This window comes from Prionailurus bengalensis, chromosome E1 (genome assembly GCF_016509475.1).
Source record: "Prionailurus bengalensis isolate Pbe53 chromosome E1, Fcat_Pben_1.1_paternal_pri, whole genome shotgun sequence".
Taxonomy (NCBI): domain Eukaryota; kingdom Metazoa; phylum Chordata; class Mammalia; order Carnivora; family Felidae; genus Prionailurus; species Prionailurus bengalensis.
The window spans coordinates 38,332,918-38,344,914 of record NC_057347.1 but is presented as its reverse complement, the minus strand read 5'-3'; the positions used below and the strand labels follow the sequence as shown (position 1 = coordinate 38,344,914).

The 11,997-nt window shown below is 50.8% G+C and overlaps 1 protein-coding gene across 8 annotated transcripts in view; it reads right to left on the bottom strand.

The window, feature by feature from the left end:
- Window positions 1-4,846: 4,846 nt before the first annotated feature.
- Window positions 4,847-11,997, bottom strand: part of CDK12 (cyclin dependent kinase 12) — a 77,676-nt gene continuing 70,525 nt past the window's right edge. For 7 of the 8 annotated variants that reach the window (XR_006297869.1, XR_006297872.1, XR_006297870.1 and 4 more), the window contains 2 exons: window positions 7,980-8,074; window positions 4,847-6,194 (listed from right to left, as the gene is read on the bottom strand). The gene's annotated coding sequence lies outside the window, so the exon portion shown is untranslated. Of the gene's footprint in view, window positions 6,195-7,943; window positions 8,075-11,997 lie in introns of those variants that run through there. The other variant, XR_006297875.1, reaches the window with a different exon arrangement.

Below are 11,997 nucleotides of genomic sequence, written 5' to 3'. Positions count from 1 at the left end.
TGCCCCAGTGTGGTCACCCAGGAAATGTGGGTTGGAAGAATAAATTCATGAACTTACAGATAAGGAAACAGACCCAGAGATAGACACTGAATTGCCAGAGTGGCCCAGATCATGTTCACAAATACAATGATTGCCACAGCTCTGGAAAAAACTGGCTTCAAATTCTCCACCAGCTCCCTCTTCCCCAGGGCTGTGGAGAGCTAAAGATTGGAGTTAGCCAAAGAGGGCAGGGCTACAGAAGAAATTTCCCAGGTCTGGCCCTTGGACAGGACAGCTCTGAGGCACTAGAGGGAGACTGTCAGGTCTTGTAGGAAGAGAGGCCCCACCCAAAGAGGGATGGGAGTGGTGGAGAGTCTGATGTGAATTTAGAAATTAAATCTATGCCAGGCCAGTGAGGTGGAGAGCAGTTTTGCCCTTCTACCCTGACAAGGAAGCAGATCTGATTGGAAGTTTCCACGTCACCTTCCAGTTAAGAAGGGATTTAAGCATATGGAGGAAACTTACCTCCTTCAAGGAGAAGGGATGGATTCATCCAACACAGCAGCAGGGATGGAAGCCAGCCCCTCATCTCCCTTTCTCTTCCTTGCTAGAGAGTCCCATTAACCATTGATAACTGTCAGGGAGGTCTTAACCCCATTTTACAGATTAATAAACCAAGGCTAAAAAAGGTAAAGTTACTTGCCCAGGTAACAAACCAAGTGGCAGGACTAGAAAGGCCCTCCGGCCTGGTTCCCGGATGCTCTTTCCACTGAGGCCTCACCGCAACACCTGGAGTAGGGAGCCACCATTTTGTGGCCAGACCACCCTCTGCTAGATTTGGGCACAGGTTCTCTAGCTCACAGAGGCCCGTGGGCTTCGTTTGAGCTCAGATCCTTGCCGTGTCCAGTGTTGTTTGGGCAGACCCTGTCCCTGCTTCCCCCTGAGACCTGGATTTAAGGCGCCTAGAGAGGCCTGCAGTCACCCGGGCTTGGCCCACGTGATCAGTGCTCCTGGAAGATGTCACCTTTCCCATTTTGCCAAGGCTTCTTCTGAAGTTCTCAGTCCATCACTGTGCTCCCTCCCCACCCCAAACCCTCCAGACTTTCGGGTTAGGGTGCAAAATTTTTGCCAAGGGCAGGTCCCAAGACCCGCGGCGTTCATGGCCCAGGGCGGGCGCCTTGGGCGGTAGCACTGAACCTGGCCCGCCACAGCTCCGCTCCTCCTTTGGGCCCTCCCCGCCCACGAAGGGGGGCAAAGGCTGCCCCTGCCCTTCCTCCTTGACCTGTCCAGCGGGCCGCAGCGGGGCACCGAGGGGCCGGCAGCCCGAAGTGCGGCTGGGGGCGAGGGCCGGGCAAGGGGTCCGCAGATGCCGCCTCGGCCCCCCTTCCCTGACCGGGGCCCCCACGGTGTCGGGGAGCAGGAGGAATCAATCAGGATAATGAAGCCGCAGCCTGCCACGCACCGCGGGGGCACTGAGGAGCCGGGGCCAGTGCCAAGTCCGCCAGACGGTTCGGAGGAGCCGAGCCCGGCACGGCACGGCACGGCCCGGCGGCGGCGGCGGCGGCGGCGGCGACGGCGGCGGCGGCGGCGACGGCGGCGGCGGCGGCGGCGGCGGCGGCGGCGGAAACCCGGAGCCGGCGCGGAGGCCGGACGTAGCACCGCGCAGGTCCTTGGCAACAGCACCTTGGCAACCGGGACGCCCTAGAGGAATCTTAAAGCTGCAGAGCCTCCTTTCCTCATCGCTGCCTCCTCCTGGACCTCAGGGAAAAGGGTCGTGCCCAGAGTTAGTGGTGGGAGTCAGGCCCTGTGCCTCTCGGGACTTGGGGGTCCAACTCATACCCTTACTCCTTCATTCATCAAATGTAGATTGAACCTACGTGCCCAAGCACGGGCTAGACACTGGGGAGGGGAATGGGCTGTGATTAAAAACATGAACAAAGTCCTGCCAAGAGGAGTTCACAGTCTAGCGCGCAAGGCAGACCAGACTGGCTGAGGTGAGCAAAACCCCGTACTACCCAGGATGAAGGGGTTTAGGCTGGAGGGCTGAGGGGCTATTACAAAATAATCCTGCAGCACCTGCTTTGTTCTAGGCCGTGGGTTAGTTTGTTCCTGGACTGTGCTATTATCCCTCCAAAAGTCCTGTGAGATGGGTATTATTTTCATTACCATCATTTTCGATCATATTTTAAAGAAGAATAATCAGGGGCACCTGGGTGGCTCAGTCAGTTAAGCCTCAGACTCTTGATTTCCGCTCAGGTCACGATCTCATGATTAGTGAGATCGAGCCCCTCATTGGTCTTTGCACTGGCAATACAGAGCCTGCTTGGGATTCCCCCACGCTCTGCTCCTCCCCTACTCACACGCACTCTCTCTCAAAATAAATAAGTAAACATTGAAAAAAAAAAAAAAAGATGAACAATCAGAGGTCCAGAGTGGCAAAGGGACTTTTCCAAAATCCGATATTATGTTTTGGACAATTTAGGACTTTTGACTCTGGCCAACTTTCATTGCAGCATGATGTCTGGAAGGTTAGACCTGAGTGAGGACTTCCCAATACAAATCATGTAGGAAATGAGGAGAAAGAGTAGCTGAAGGTAGAGATGGCTACTTCTCTCTTCTGCTGCCCACTAGACCAACCTTGTCTGCATGGCAGGCCTATATGTAAGCAGAGACAACTAGAAGGGGTGACCTCCAGAGGTCCCCCTGGTTCTGCAATGTCTCCTGCCTGAAGTCTAGGCACTGTGCCACCCTTCTGGGCAGCAGTATTTGGCAGGGGGCTGCAAACTAGGGGAGATTCCAGCCTTCTGAAACAAGGGGTCAGGGATGATGGGGGAGGATTAAAGGGGTGGGAAGGGGCTTTGGCAAAAGAAAGCCAGAGTCAATATCAATAGGAAGACTGGGCTTCATCTTCCCTTCTCTTGTCCACCTATCTTTCTCTTTCTGCACATCCCTTCAGGTAAGAAATTTGTGCCAGGGCCTGGGGTAGGCTCAGAGACCTTTGGGAAGGCAAAAAATCATGCTGACTTTATAGCCAGACTCATCTGGTTTCAAATCCTGGCTCTGCCACTTATCAGCTATGTGAGCTTGGGCAGGTGATTCAGTCTCCCTGAACCTCACTCAGTTTCCTCCTCTGTAGAGTACAGACATTAGTATCTACCTTTCAGGGCTATTGTGAGACTTAAATGCATTGAGAAAAATGTATGTATGGTGTCGAGCACATGGTAGATGCTTAACAAATGATAACTTTAAAGATCTCTTTATTTTGATAGTCTGATAATGGCTCCCAAAGATATATCTACCTCTTAATCCCTGGAATCTGTGAATGTTACCATTCTGGAAAAGAAGATCTTTGTAGATGAGATTAAATTAAGAATCTTGAGATGCAGAGGGGGGGCCTGGGTTGCTCTGTCGGTTAAGCATCTGACTGGCTCAGGTCATGATCTCATGGTTCGTGAGTTTGAGCCCTGAGTCAGGCTCTGTGCTGACAGTTTGGTGCCTGCTTTAGATTCTGTCTCACTCTCTCTGCCCCTCCTCTGCTCATGTTTTCTCTCGCCTGCGCTCTCTCTTTCTCAAATAAATAAACATTAAAAAAAAAAAGAATCTTGAGATGCAGAGATTATTCTGGATCATCTGGGTGGGCTCTAAATGCCACCACAAGTGTCCTTATAAGAGAGAGGCAGAGGAAGATTATACACACAGAGAAGAATAAAAGGTGATGTGAAGACAGAGGAAGAAATTGGGAGTGATGCAGTCACAAGCAAATAAATGCCAAAGACCACTAGAAGCTGAAAGAATAGATTCTCCCTTAGGGCTTCCAGAGAGAGAGCACAGCCCTGCCAACACCTTGATTTTGGCCCAGTGAAACTGATGTTGAACTACTGGCCTCCAGAAATGTGAGTGAATAAATTTTTTGGTTTTTGTTTTTGTTTTTGTTTTGTTTTGTTTTTAAGCAACCAAAGTTGTGGTCATTTGTTACAGAAGCTATGGAAAATGAATACATTTACAATGGAGTTTCCAGCTTTTTTTTAAAAATTTTATTTATTTATTTTAAGAGAGAGAGAGAAGGCACAAGCAGGGGAGGGGCAGAGAGGGGGAGAAAGAGAGAATCTCAAGCAGGCTCTGCACTGTCAGCTTAGAGCCTGACTCGGGTTCAATCTCTCAAACCACAAGATCACGACCTGAGTCAAAATCAAGAGTCAGATGCTTAAGCTTAACCAACAGAGCCACCCAGGAGCCCCAGTGGAGATTCCATCTTGAACAAAACCCAGTACCTTCCCTCTAGGAGTTCAAAGTCCAATGGGAAATGAGAGAACTAAACAGTGCATAGGGATGCCCAGAAGGTAGAAGAGGAAGGTAGGTAAGGCTGTTGGAGTTAGGGAAAGAATTAGCCAGGTGAGGGGCTAAAGCAGGAAGGGCATTCCAAGCAGAGGAAACAGTGTCAGTAAAGCGGTAGGGAAGAACATTGACTTTAGAAGACTGTCCATGTTTGGGAGGACAGGTGCATGGGGATGTAGGGGGTGGTATGACAGAACTGCTGAGGTAGTTGGCAGGGGCAAGAGGGCCAAGTAGTTTCCAACCCAGAATGGAATCAACCCCTCCACTTTGTGCTGCACTGGGCTTCAAATCAGAGAATGCTAGACTGACCCTAGGCCTTAGAGACCATCCAGTGCAGTCCTCCCATTTCACACATGGGGAAATTGAGGCCCATAGAGAGTGAGTTCATCGAGGGAATAAGCTACAATAAGATGGCTACACTCTGGCCTCTCTCTTGAGCCTCCCTCTTGAGTGTTCCATGTCTGAGGGTCTCAGAGATGCTGCCTGATGGTCCCTCTGTAGAACACATCCAAAAAACACAAGCCCTGTGGTCTCTAAACAAAGGGAGTGATTTGCATATTATTTGCATGTTGCTAATTAGATGAGAGAAGCAGATTCACTTAGCCTTCTCCCTTTGTGTCCCCCTGTCCTATGTCCTTCTCATGGAGTTCTTCTTCCTCATCCATCTGTTGACCTCAGCAACTTCTCCCATAACTCCACCCCAAGCCTCTCCCCCAAAGGCCCCTTACTCAGCTCCTGCACAACCCCTTCTGTATTAAGTATTTGGTCCTGTCTGGAAAAAGTACCTGGTGGGTCTTTAGTCTTAGTGGAGGATCTTGGAGCAGGTTATGGTGGAAAGGGAGGTGAGGGGTGTTCCAGTTTGAAGTTTTCTCTGGGAATGGGAAACAGTGAGCTCTGTCTCCTTATAGTCCAGGGGCTATCTGAATGGGGCTATGGAGTTGGAGGGGGGGGGGAGTGCTCCTTGGGGATCTGGTGGGCAGGTGCCAGCTGCATGCCCCAGGCCTGCCCCAAGCCTCTTGGCTGGCAGCCACACCAGTCCGTGAAGAAGCTGGCTTCTTTGAGGAAGGAGGATTCCTGGGGAAGGTCAGGAAGCATCCCTTGGCCTGGCAGTCTAACATGGAAAAGGCTGAGGTTACCATGAGAGTTCCTGTGGGTCCTCCAATGGGGACAGCACATCCAGATTCTTAATGGCTGTCATCAACCTAGCTCAGAAAAAATGTGAGGCGCTGTGCTCAACTGAGCAGTGTCTCCTTGAGGGTAGGCACTCAGTAAATGTTTTCTGATAATGAGGGGCCACCTGTCTCATGAGAACAGGTAAGGAGGAAAGGGGGCCACAGAGAGGCATAGATTCTGCCTCTCTCACCTCTCATTAGCCTCCTCTTTCCTCTGAAATCAAAGGTATGCCCAGCGCCTCTCCCAAGTGAGATGTATAGGCTTGTCATATGATGACCACCAGAGAAGGCACCACACTGTAATCAAGACAGGTGCACAGGATGAGCACAGGTATCCCTAACCCCTATGCTGGCAGAGTTGCTGTGGCGCTTCATCACCATCATGGCTGACTCAAGGTAGCTGCCAGGAGCTGGGGAACATTGGTGCATTAGGATTCATGGAAAAACATGGCTCAGGCTAACAACTTGGGAAACCAACCTGGTTAGGACAGTGGTCTGGATGTGGGAAGACTGCTCTGCATATGTGAATAATTCTTCTCCGTGCATGGGTAATAAGTGAGCTGCATGTACACATGCTCCACGGGGCTTCAGCAAGCATCCTGACCTGCATGCACATATCCCAGCGCGCACAAGTGTATACTGCACAGGAGTGTCTTCATGGAATTCCATCTTCCTTCTTTCCTCCTCTGGGTCTTCTCTTCTTGTTTCCTGGTAAAATGGGAAGTGGCGTAGGAATATTAGTTTCACTATCCCCAGCCTTGATCCCTTGTGTTGAAGTTCCCTGCTTCCATTTGCCCATGACAGCAACTGGTGGATTCCCTCTTGGTCTTGAGTTGAGGGATCCCAGCTCCTGGGATGACCATCTTGCATCAATTCCTCTGACCTGGTGTGTACCATGCCACTTCCTCATCTAGTGTCCAAGTCGAGGGGAGAGGTGAGAGGAACTAGGGTGATGCTACAGGAGTGGGAATAGGAAGGGTGGATCAGATACTGTTCGATTTTGCCTGGGTCCCTCTGGAGCACTGCTGCTCATTTAAAATTCCGATTTAAAGCCGAGCGGCTCTTTAAATTTCCACATTAGCATGCCGCCCTGATGCCAGGCCAAGATGTTGGGATGGATTTGGCAGGAACGCCTCTAACAGCGGCAAGCAGCAGCATTTGCCAGCAATAAAACAACGCATGAATAAAAGAAAGCCGGCTTGGCAGTAGCAGCAGCCCAGGTAGCTGGGTGAGCCCAGGAGGGGCCCTCATATTTGGGGCTCAGAGGCATGAAGGCTTGTACAGGGGCATGTGTGAGTATAGGCCTCTGTGGCGGTCTTGCCTTCCACCCTCACCCTCAATCTGTGCCTGCGGTGGAATTTGGGGTGAGGGCCCAGGCAGGATTGGGGTTTCTCCCCTGTGCCTGTCCCACCTCCTTCCCCACAGGCTTATCTTCTTTGAGGAGACAGATGTTGCCTTTGATGAGGACATACGGACTTGGCCCAGAGCCTGAGTTGTCCTACTTCATTAGGGACCCAGAGAACAGGTGGGGTCAGAGAGAGCAACAATGCCTAGAGTGGCTTCCAGATCCATGACCCCAGGTACTGGGGTGCTGGGGGGCACTGTCAGGACAAGGCTACTGGGTCAAAGACACCATGAGGACTGAGTATTGATGCCAAGCTGGGTGGGAGAGATGCTCTGGGATGGGCAGTTGGCTAGAATTGGGAGTGGTCTGGGAGAGGAAGGGGCTGCCAAGCCTGATGTAACGTTAACTTCCTGCAGATTCAGGTATTTTGTTTGAGGTCAGATGGCAAGGGCAGCAAAGATGTCAGACAAAGCCCCTGGGCTGAAGGCTGGGCACCTCCTAGAGGTCATTTTGTCCATTCCCTGCTTCCCAGGGTCTAGAGACTACAGCCCCAAAGGACTGGCTGCTGGCTCCTGTGTTCCTCTGCTCCAATCACCTAGCTGAGGATCATCACTATCGCCCCAGACATTTCAAAGAACAAGCAGATTGTCTTGTTCTCACCATCTATCCCTCCTACTTGGTCAAACCATCTCCTTCTCTGAAGTCCAGGGGAACGGGACAGGAGCAAACAGAGGAGTGGCAACAGATGGTCTCTGCAGTCTCAGCTAAGGCAGAAAAGAGAGGTTTTCTTCAGAGCACCCTTTTCTGATGGAACTCCTCTCCTCCAGCTCATGAGTGATTTCAGGACCCACATGGAGAGTTGTTGGGACTTTGAATTCTCTCCATCCCTGGAAAAGCTGGAGAGCATACAGGCAGGTCCAGGCACTGGTAAGGTAGGGGCCTCATATCCTGAAACTTGGTTTAGTCCTGTCCTGATGGATTTCTCCCCTCCCAGGGAGAATGAGGTGGCCTGACCTCCCAGGCACCCTGTTCTCTGGTTCATACATTGGGGATGACTCAACTCTGGGGTGAGGAAGTGGATAAAAAATTGAGTTTAGGCCAGAGGGATGTCCTTTTGTCATTTATTCATTCATCCAACAAATATTTACCAAATAGTTGCTTTATGCTAGGCACTGTGCTGGGCACTGGGAGCACTTTGGTGAATACAGATAGACGTGGTCACTGTCCTCGTGGAACTTTCCATCTGGTGGGGGAAATAGGATTATTATTATTCAAATGACTGCACAAATAAGTGTGAAATCACTGTTCTAAGTGCTCTGAAAGAAGAATATACAGTACCGTGAAAGTGTATAATCGGGGGACTTGGCTGAGTCCAAGGAGTTGAGGATGAGCTTGCAAAGGAGACAGAGAAAGAACAGCCAGAGTGTAGAAGAATTGGCAGTGAAATCATAGAATCAAAGGGGAAGTTGGTCAATTGTGTTGAGAGATGCTGAGAGCTCATGAGACACCTATTCACCCTGACACCTCACCTGCTAGTTGTGAGTACAGGTATGGGAAGTCTCTGGCATTGTGCCTGGCTCACAGTTGGTGCTCTGTAATGTTAGCTCCCTTTCCCCCCTCCCCAAGCTGAGTCCTCCCTCCAGGGACCCTAGATTTCTGAAACAAAGGGGCCGCTTAGTCTCAGCCTCCTCTGTCAACTCAGACCCCAACCCCTAGCCATCCAGTCCTCAGTGAGGGATTCTGGGCTCCTCCCTGCCTCTTCACATTGGTCCCATGGAGCCCTACCATTTCCTAACCTATTTCCTCCTTTGTGTTGGCATTCCATGAAGAGGGGCTGGGGGCTGGGTCTCAGAGAAAGATGTCATCCTGGCTCTGCTTCTGGGCTGAGTCTGAGAAGGGAAGAGTGTTGGAATCCTCAGCAGCTCCCAAAGCTGCCCAGGGTGAATCTGAGTGTCTTAGGTAAGGAGCGGGAGTAGTTGGGGAGATGGGAGGAGGGCTGCCCACCCAAGGCGGCGTAGAGCCCAGAGCCTTTTCCATTGCAGACACCCCATCTGTCTCCCACAGAAGGCTCGGGTTGGAGGAGGTGCCGAAAAGGGGGGTATGGAGGGTGAAATTGTACAGTCTGTGATCTAGTATGACGGCAGTGAAGGTGCTGACTGGGGAGAAGGGTGGAGGGTCAGGGTGGGGTGTTGGCTGGGAGAACTAGAGGTCAGAAGCTGGGACTGGAGGTGGGGAAGATGACAGGGATACTCTGTGCTACCCTCCATAAGGAGCCCTGTGTTTGATTTTGATTTATAGCTCCCCACCCCAATGACCACAGGGCAAAGAATCACACCCCTCTAGTCAACAAACCAGTAGTGTTCCTAAGCCAAGGACCGGGCTGGATTCATAGCATCTCCCTCTCTCCAGCAGTCAGACCTTTTCCAGACCTTAAAATAATATTTATTTAAATTTGGCAGTTTTCGGGGCGCCTGGGTGGCGCAGTCGGTTAAGCGTCCGACTTCAGCCAGGTCACGATCTCACGGTCCGGGAGTTCGAGCCCCGCGTCAGGCTCTGGGCTGACGGCTCAGAGCCTGGAGCCTGTTTCTGATTCTGTGTCTCCCTCTCTCTCTGCCCCTCCCCCGTTCATGCTCTGTCTCTCTCTGTCCCAAAAATAAATAAACGTTGAAAAAAAAAATTTAAATTTGGCAGTTTTCAGAGTGTTTCCTTTCACATATCACTTTAATTGATCCCGCTAAAATCTAGGGAGGTAAACATTATCATTCTTGATCTATAGATGAAGCAACAAGGAGTTTAAATAATTAAGTGGGGGCACCTGGGTGGCTCAGTCAGTTAAGCATCCAACTCTTGGTTTCAGCTCAGGTCATGATCTCATGGTTTGTGAGTTCAAGCCCCACATCAGGCTCTGTGCTGACAGCATGGAGCCTGCTTGGGATTCTCTCTTCCTCTCTCTCTCAAAATAGGTAAATAAACTTAAAAATTAAAAAAAAAAAAAGATTAAGTGAATAACCTGGATCACAGGAGAGTAAGGAGAGGGGGCCTAACCTAAGTGTTCTGACATGCAGCCACTAAGTTATCCTTAGGCCTTCCTTGCTCCTCATTTTTGGTGATTCTGTACAGCCCCCACTGCCAGGTCAGGTTGGGGTTTTCTAGTAGATAGCTCAGAATAACTCCTTCCCTGTGACTGACAAACTTTGAGACATACCCAGGCCTTTGGGAGACACATACATCCACATAGCTCCCACTCCTGGATACCAACATCCTGACACTAGGAAACTGGACATCCCCAGAGGGATGGGCCTCCCACATATAGAAATATGAGAGGGCTCTAGACTGGAAGTGGTCAGGAAATGAAGGCAAGGGAGGGGGTGGGGAGTGGAAATTGCCAGCCCAGTTAGTTGCCCTGTTATGGTCCACTCCAGGTCCTGAGTAGACCCTTGGGAATCCCTGTGGACACCCCCTCCCCACAATCCAAATTCTTTCTTTTTTTTTTTAATATTTTATTTATTTATTTTTTTTTTTTTTGAGAGAGAGAGAAAGAGAAAGTGAAAGAGTATGAGCAGGGGAGGGACAGAGAGAGAGGTAAACACAGAACCTGAAGTAGGCTCCAGGCTCTGAGCTGTCAGCACAGAGCCAGACACGGGGCTTGAACCCACAAACTGTGAGATCAGGACCTGAGCCGAAGTCAGGAGCTTAACCGACTTAGCCACCCAGGCACCCCGCCCCTCCACATCCCAAGTTCTAAATACTCCCCCCACCACCTATATTTAAGAGAATATGATTCCACAGCTTTCCTACCTACTCCAGTCTTTTTTCCCACTCTTCCCTTTGGAAGTTCTTCCTCAGGTATAACTTTATTTCTTCAGGCTACAGCTTAATCCCTTTAAAAGCCCTTTAAAACAGGTGCCAAGGGAACCCAAGACAGGGCTTGGGTTATTAAATATAAATAGACAGGGGAGGGGAACTGAATATAGTCAGATATTTTATCTCTCAGTCCCTGCAAGTTATTGGGAAGAAGGCACTAGTGGTTGCTAAGCAACAGGTCTCCATAGAGGACAAGGCGTGAGAGGAAAAAGCCTCTTTTGAATATTGAGGTGAGAGGGTAGGGAAGGTGGGGTCAAAGGGCTATGGACCGGCAGGTCTCAGGCTACGGGAATGATTGGTTTGTCCTCCAAGAACAGCCCTATTCCCCAGGCCTTAGTAAACTCCGCCTTTACAGTTTTTCGGATTGGTGGAAGGAGGAAGGCCTCAGGCGCTCCTCCCTTCCTGCCAGGAGGAGGGAACCTGGTTTCCATAGCAACCCAGAAACAATCCTGGCCTTGTTTTGCTTATGGCTTCTCTGTAACCCCCTTATGGAGCACCAACTATCATGGACCCTTTTCTCTGACCCCCAACTTCTGATTTGAGGGGGAGTGCCCATAGAAAGATTAGGGGTGGGAGTGCCATAGAGTTGGCCTCACTTGGCCCTGAAGTGACCTATTAAGACTCTAAAGAGGGGGTGACTTTTAGGGGAAAAGGCTTCCAAGTGTCTTTTAACTGCTGCACCTCCTAAGGGGCTGGAAAAACATGGACAAATGGTGGCAGCAGATGCAAATTCTATGCCCAGGCTTGCTTTCTAAAGGGTAAGTATAGGCTGGGGTTGGAGGTCAGAAGAGAATGAGGGGGCAGGGTCTTTTGTGCCCCTTGGCCACCCAAAGCCCTAATCCTCCTCAACCTAAAGTCCACTGTCGTCAAGACCCAAGAATGGAGATATAGAACATTAACGTATGTCAAGTATAAGTGAGTGGCACCGAGGGGCATAATCTGTTTTTCTAATATGACCACAAGCAGAGTGTTAGAAGAATTAGGCCGACAGCTGCTGGTGCCCACCCCCCCACTTCTACCCCCCCTCCTCGCTCTCCCTCTCCCTTCCTCCTCGGCGTTTGCACACACCAATGGCAGCCGAGCCCTACTCGAGATTTCTCTTAATCTTCCTCCGCCATCCTGCGCTCTTTCCGCAGGCGGTGCTGCGAAGCCGGCAGAGCCCCGCGTCACACCTTACTGCTCTCTGAGATTGCTCCACAGAGAGCTCAAGGAGATGGCAATTCGGTGCTGATGCCGGCTGGCAGCAGTTGGGAGAGGGGAAGGAGGAGAGAGAGGGAGGAGGGGAGGGGGAAAAAGTTGGCA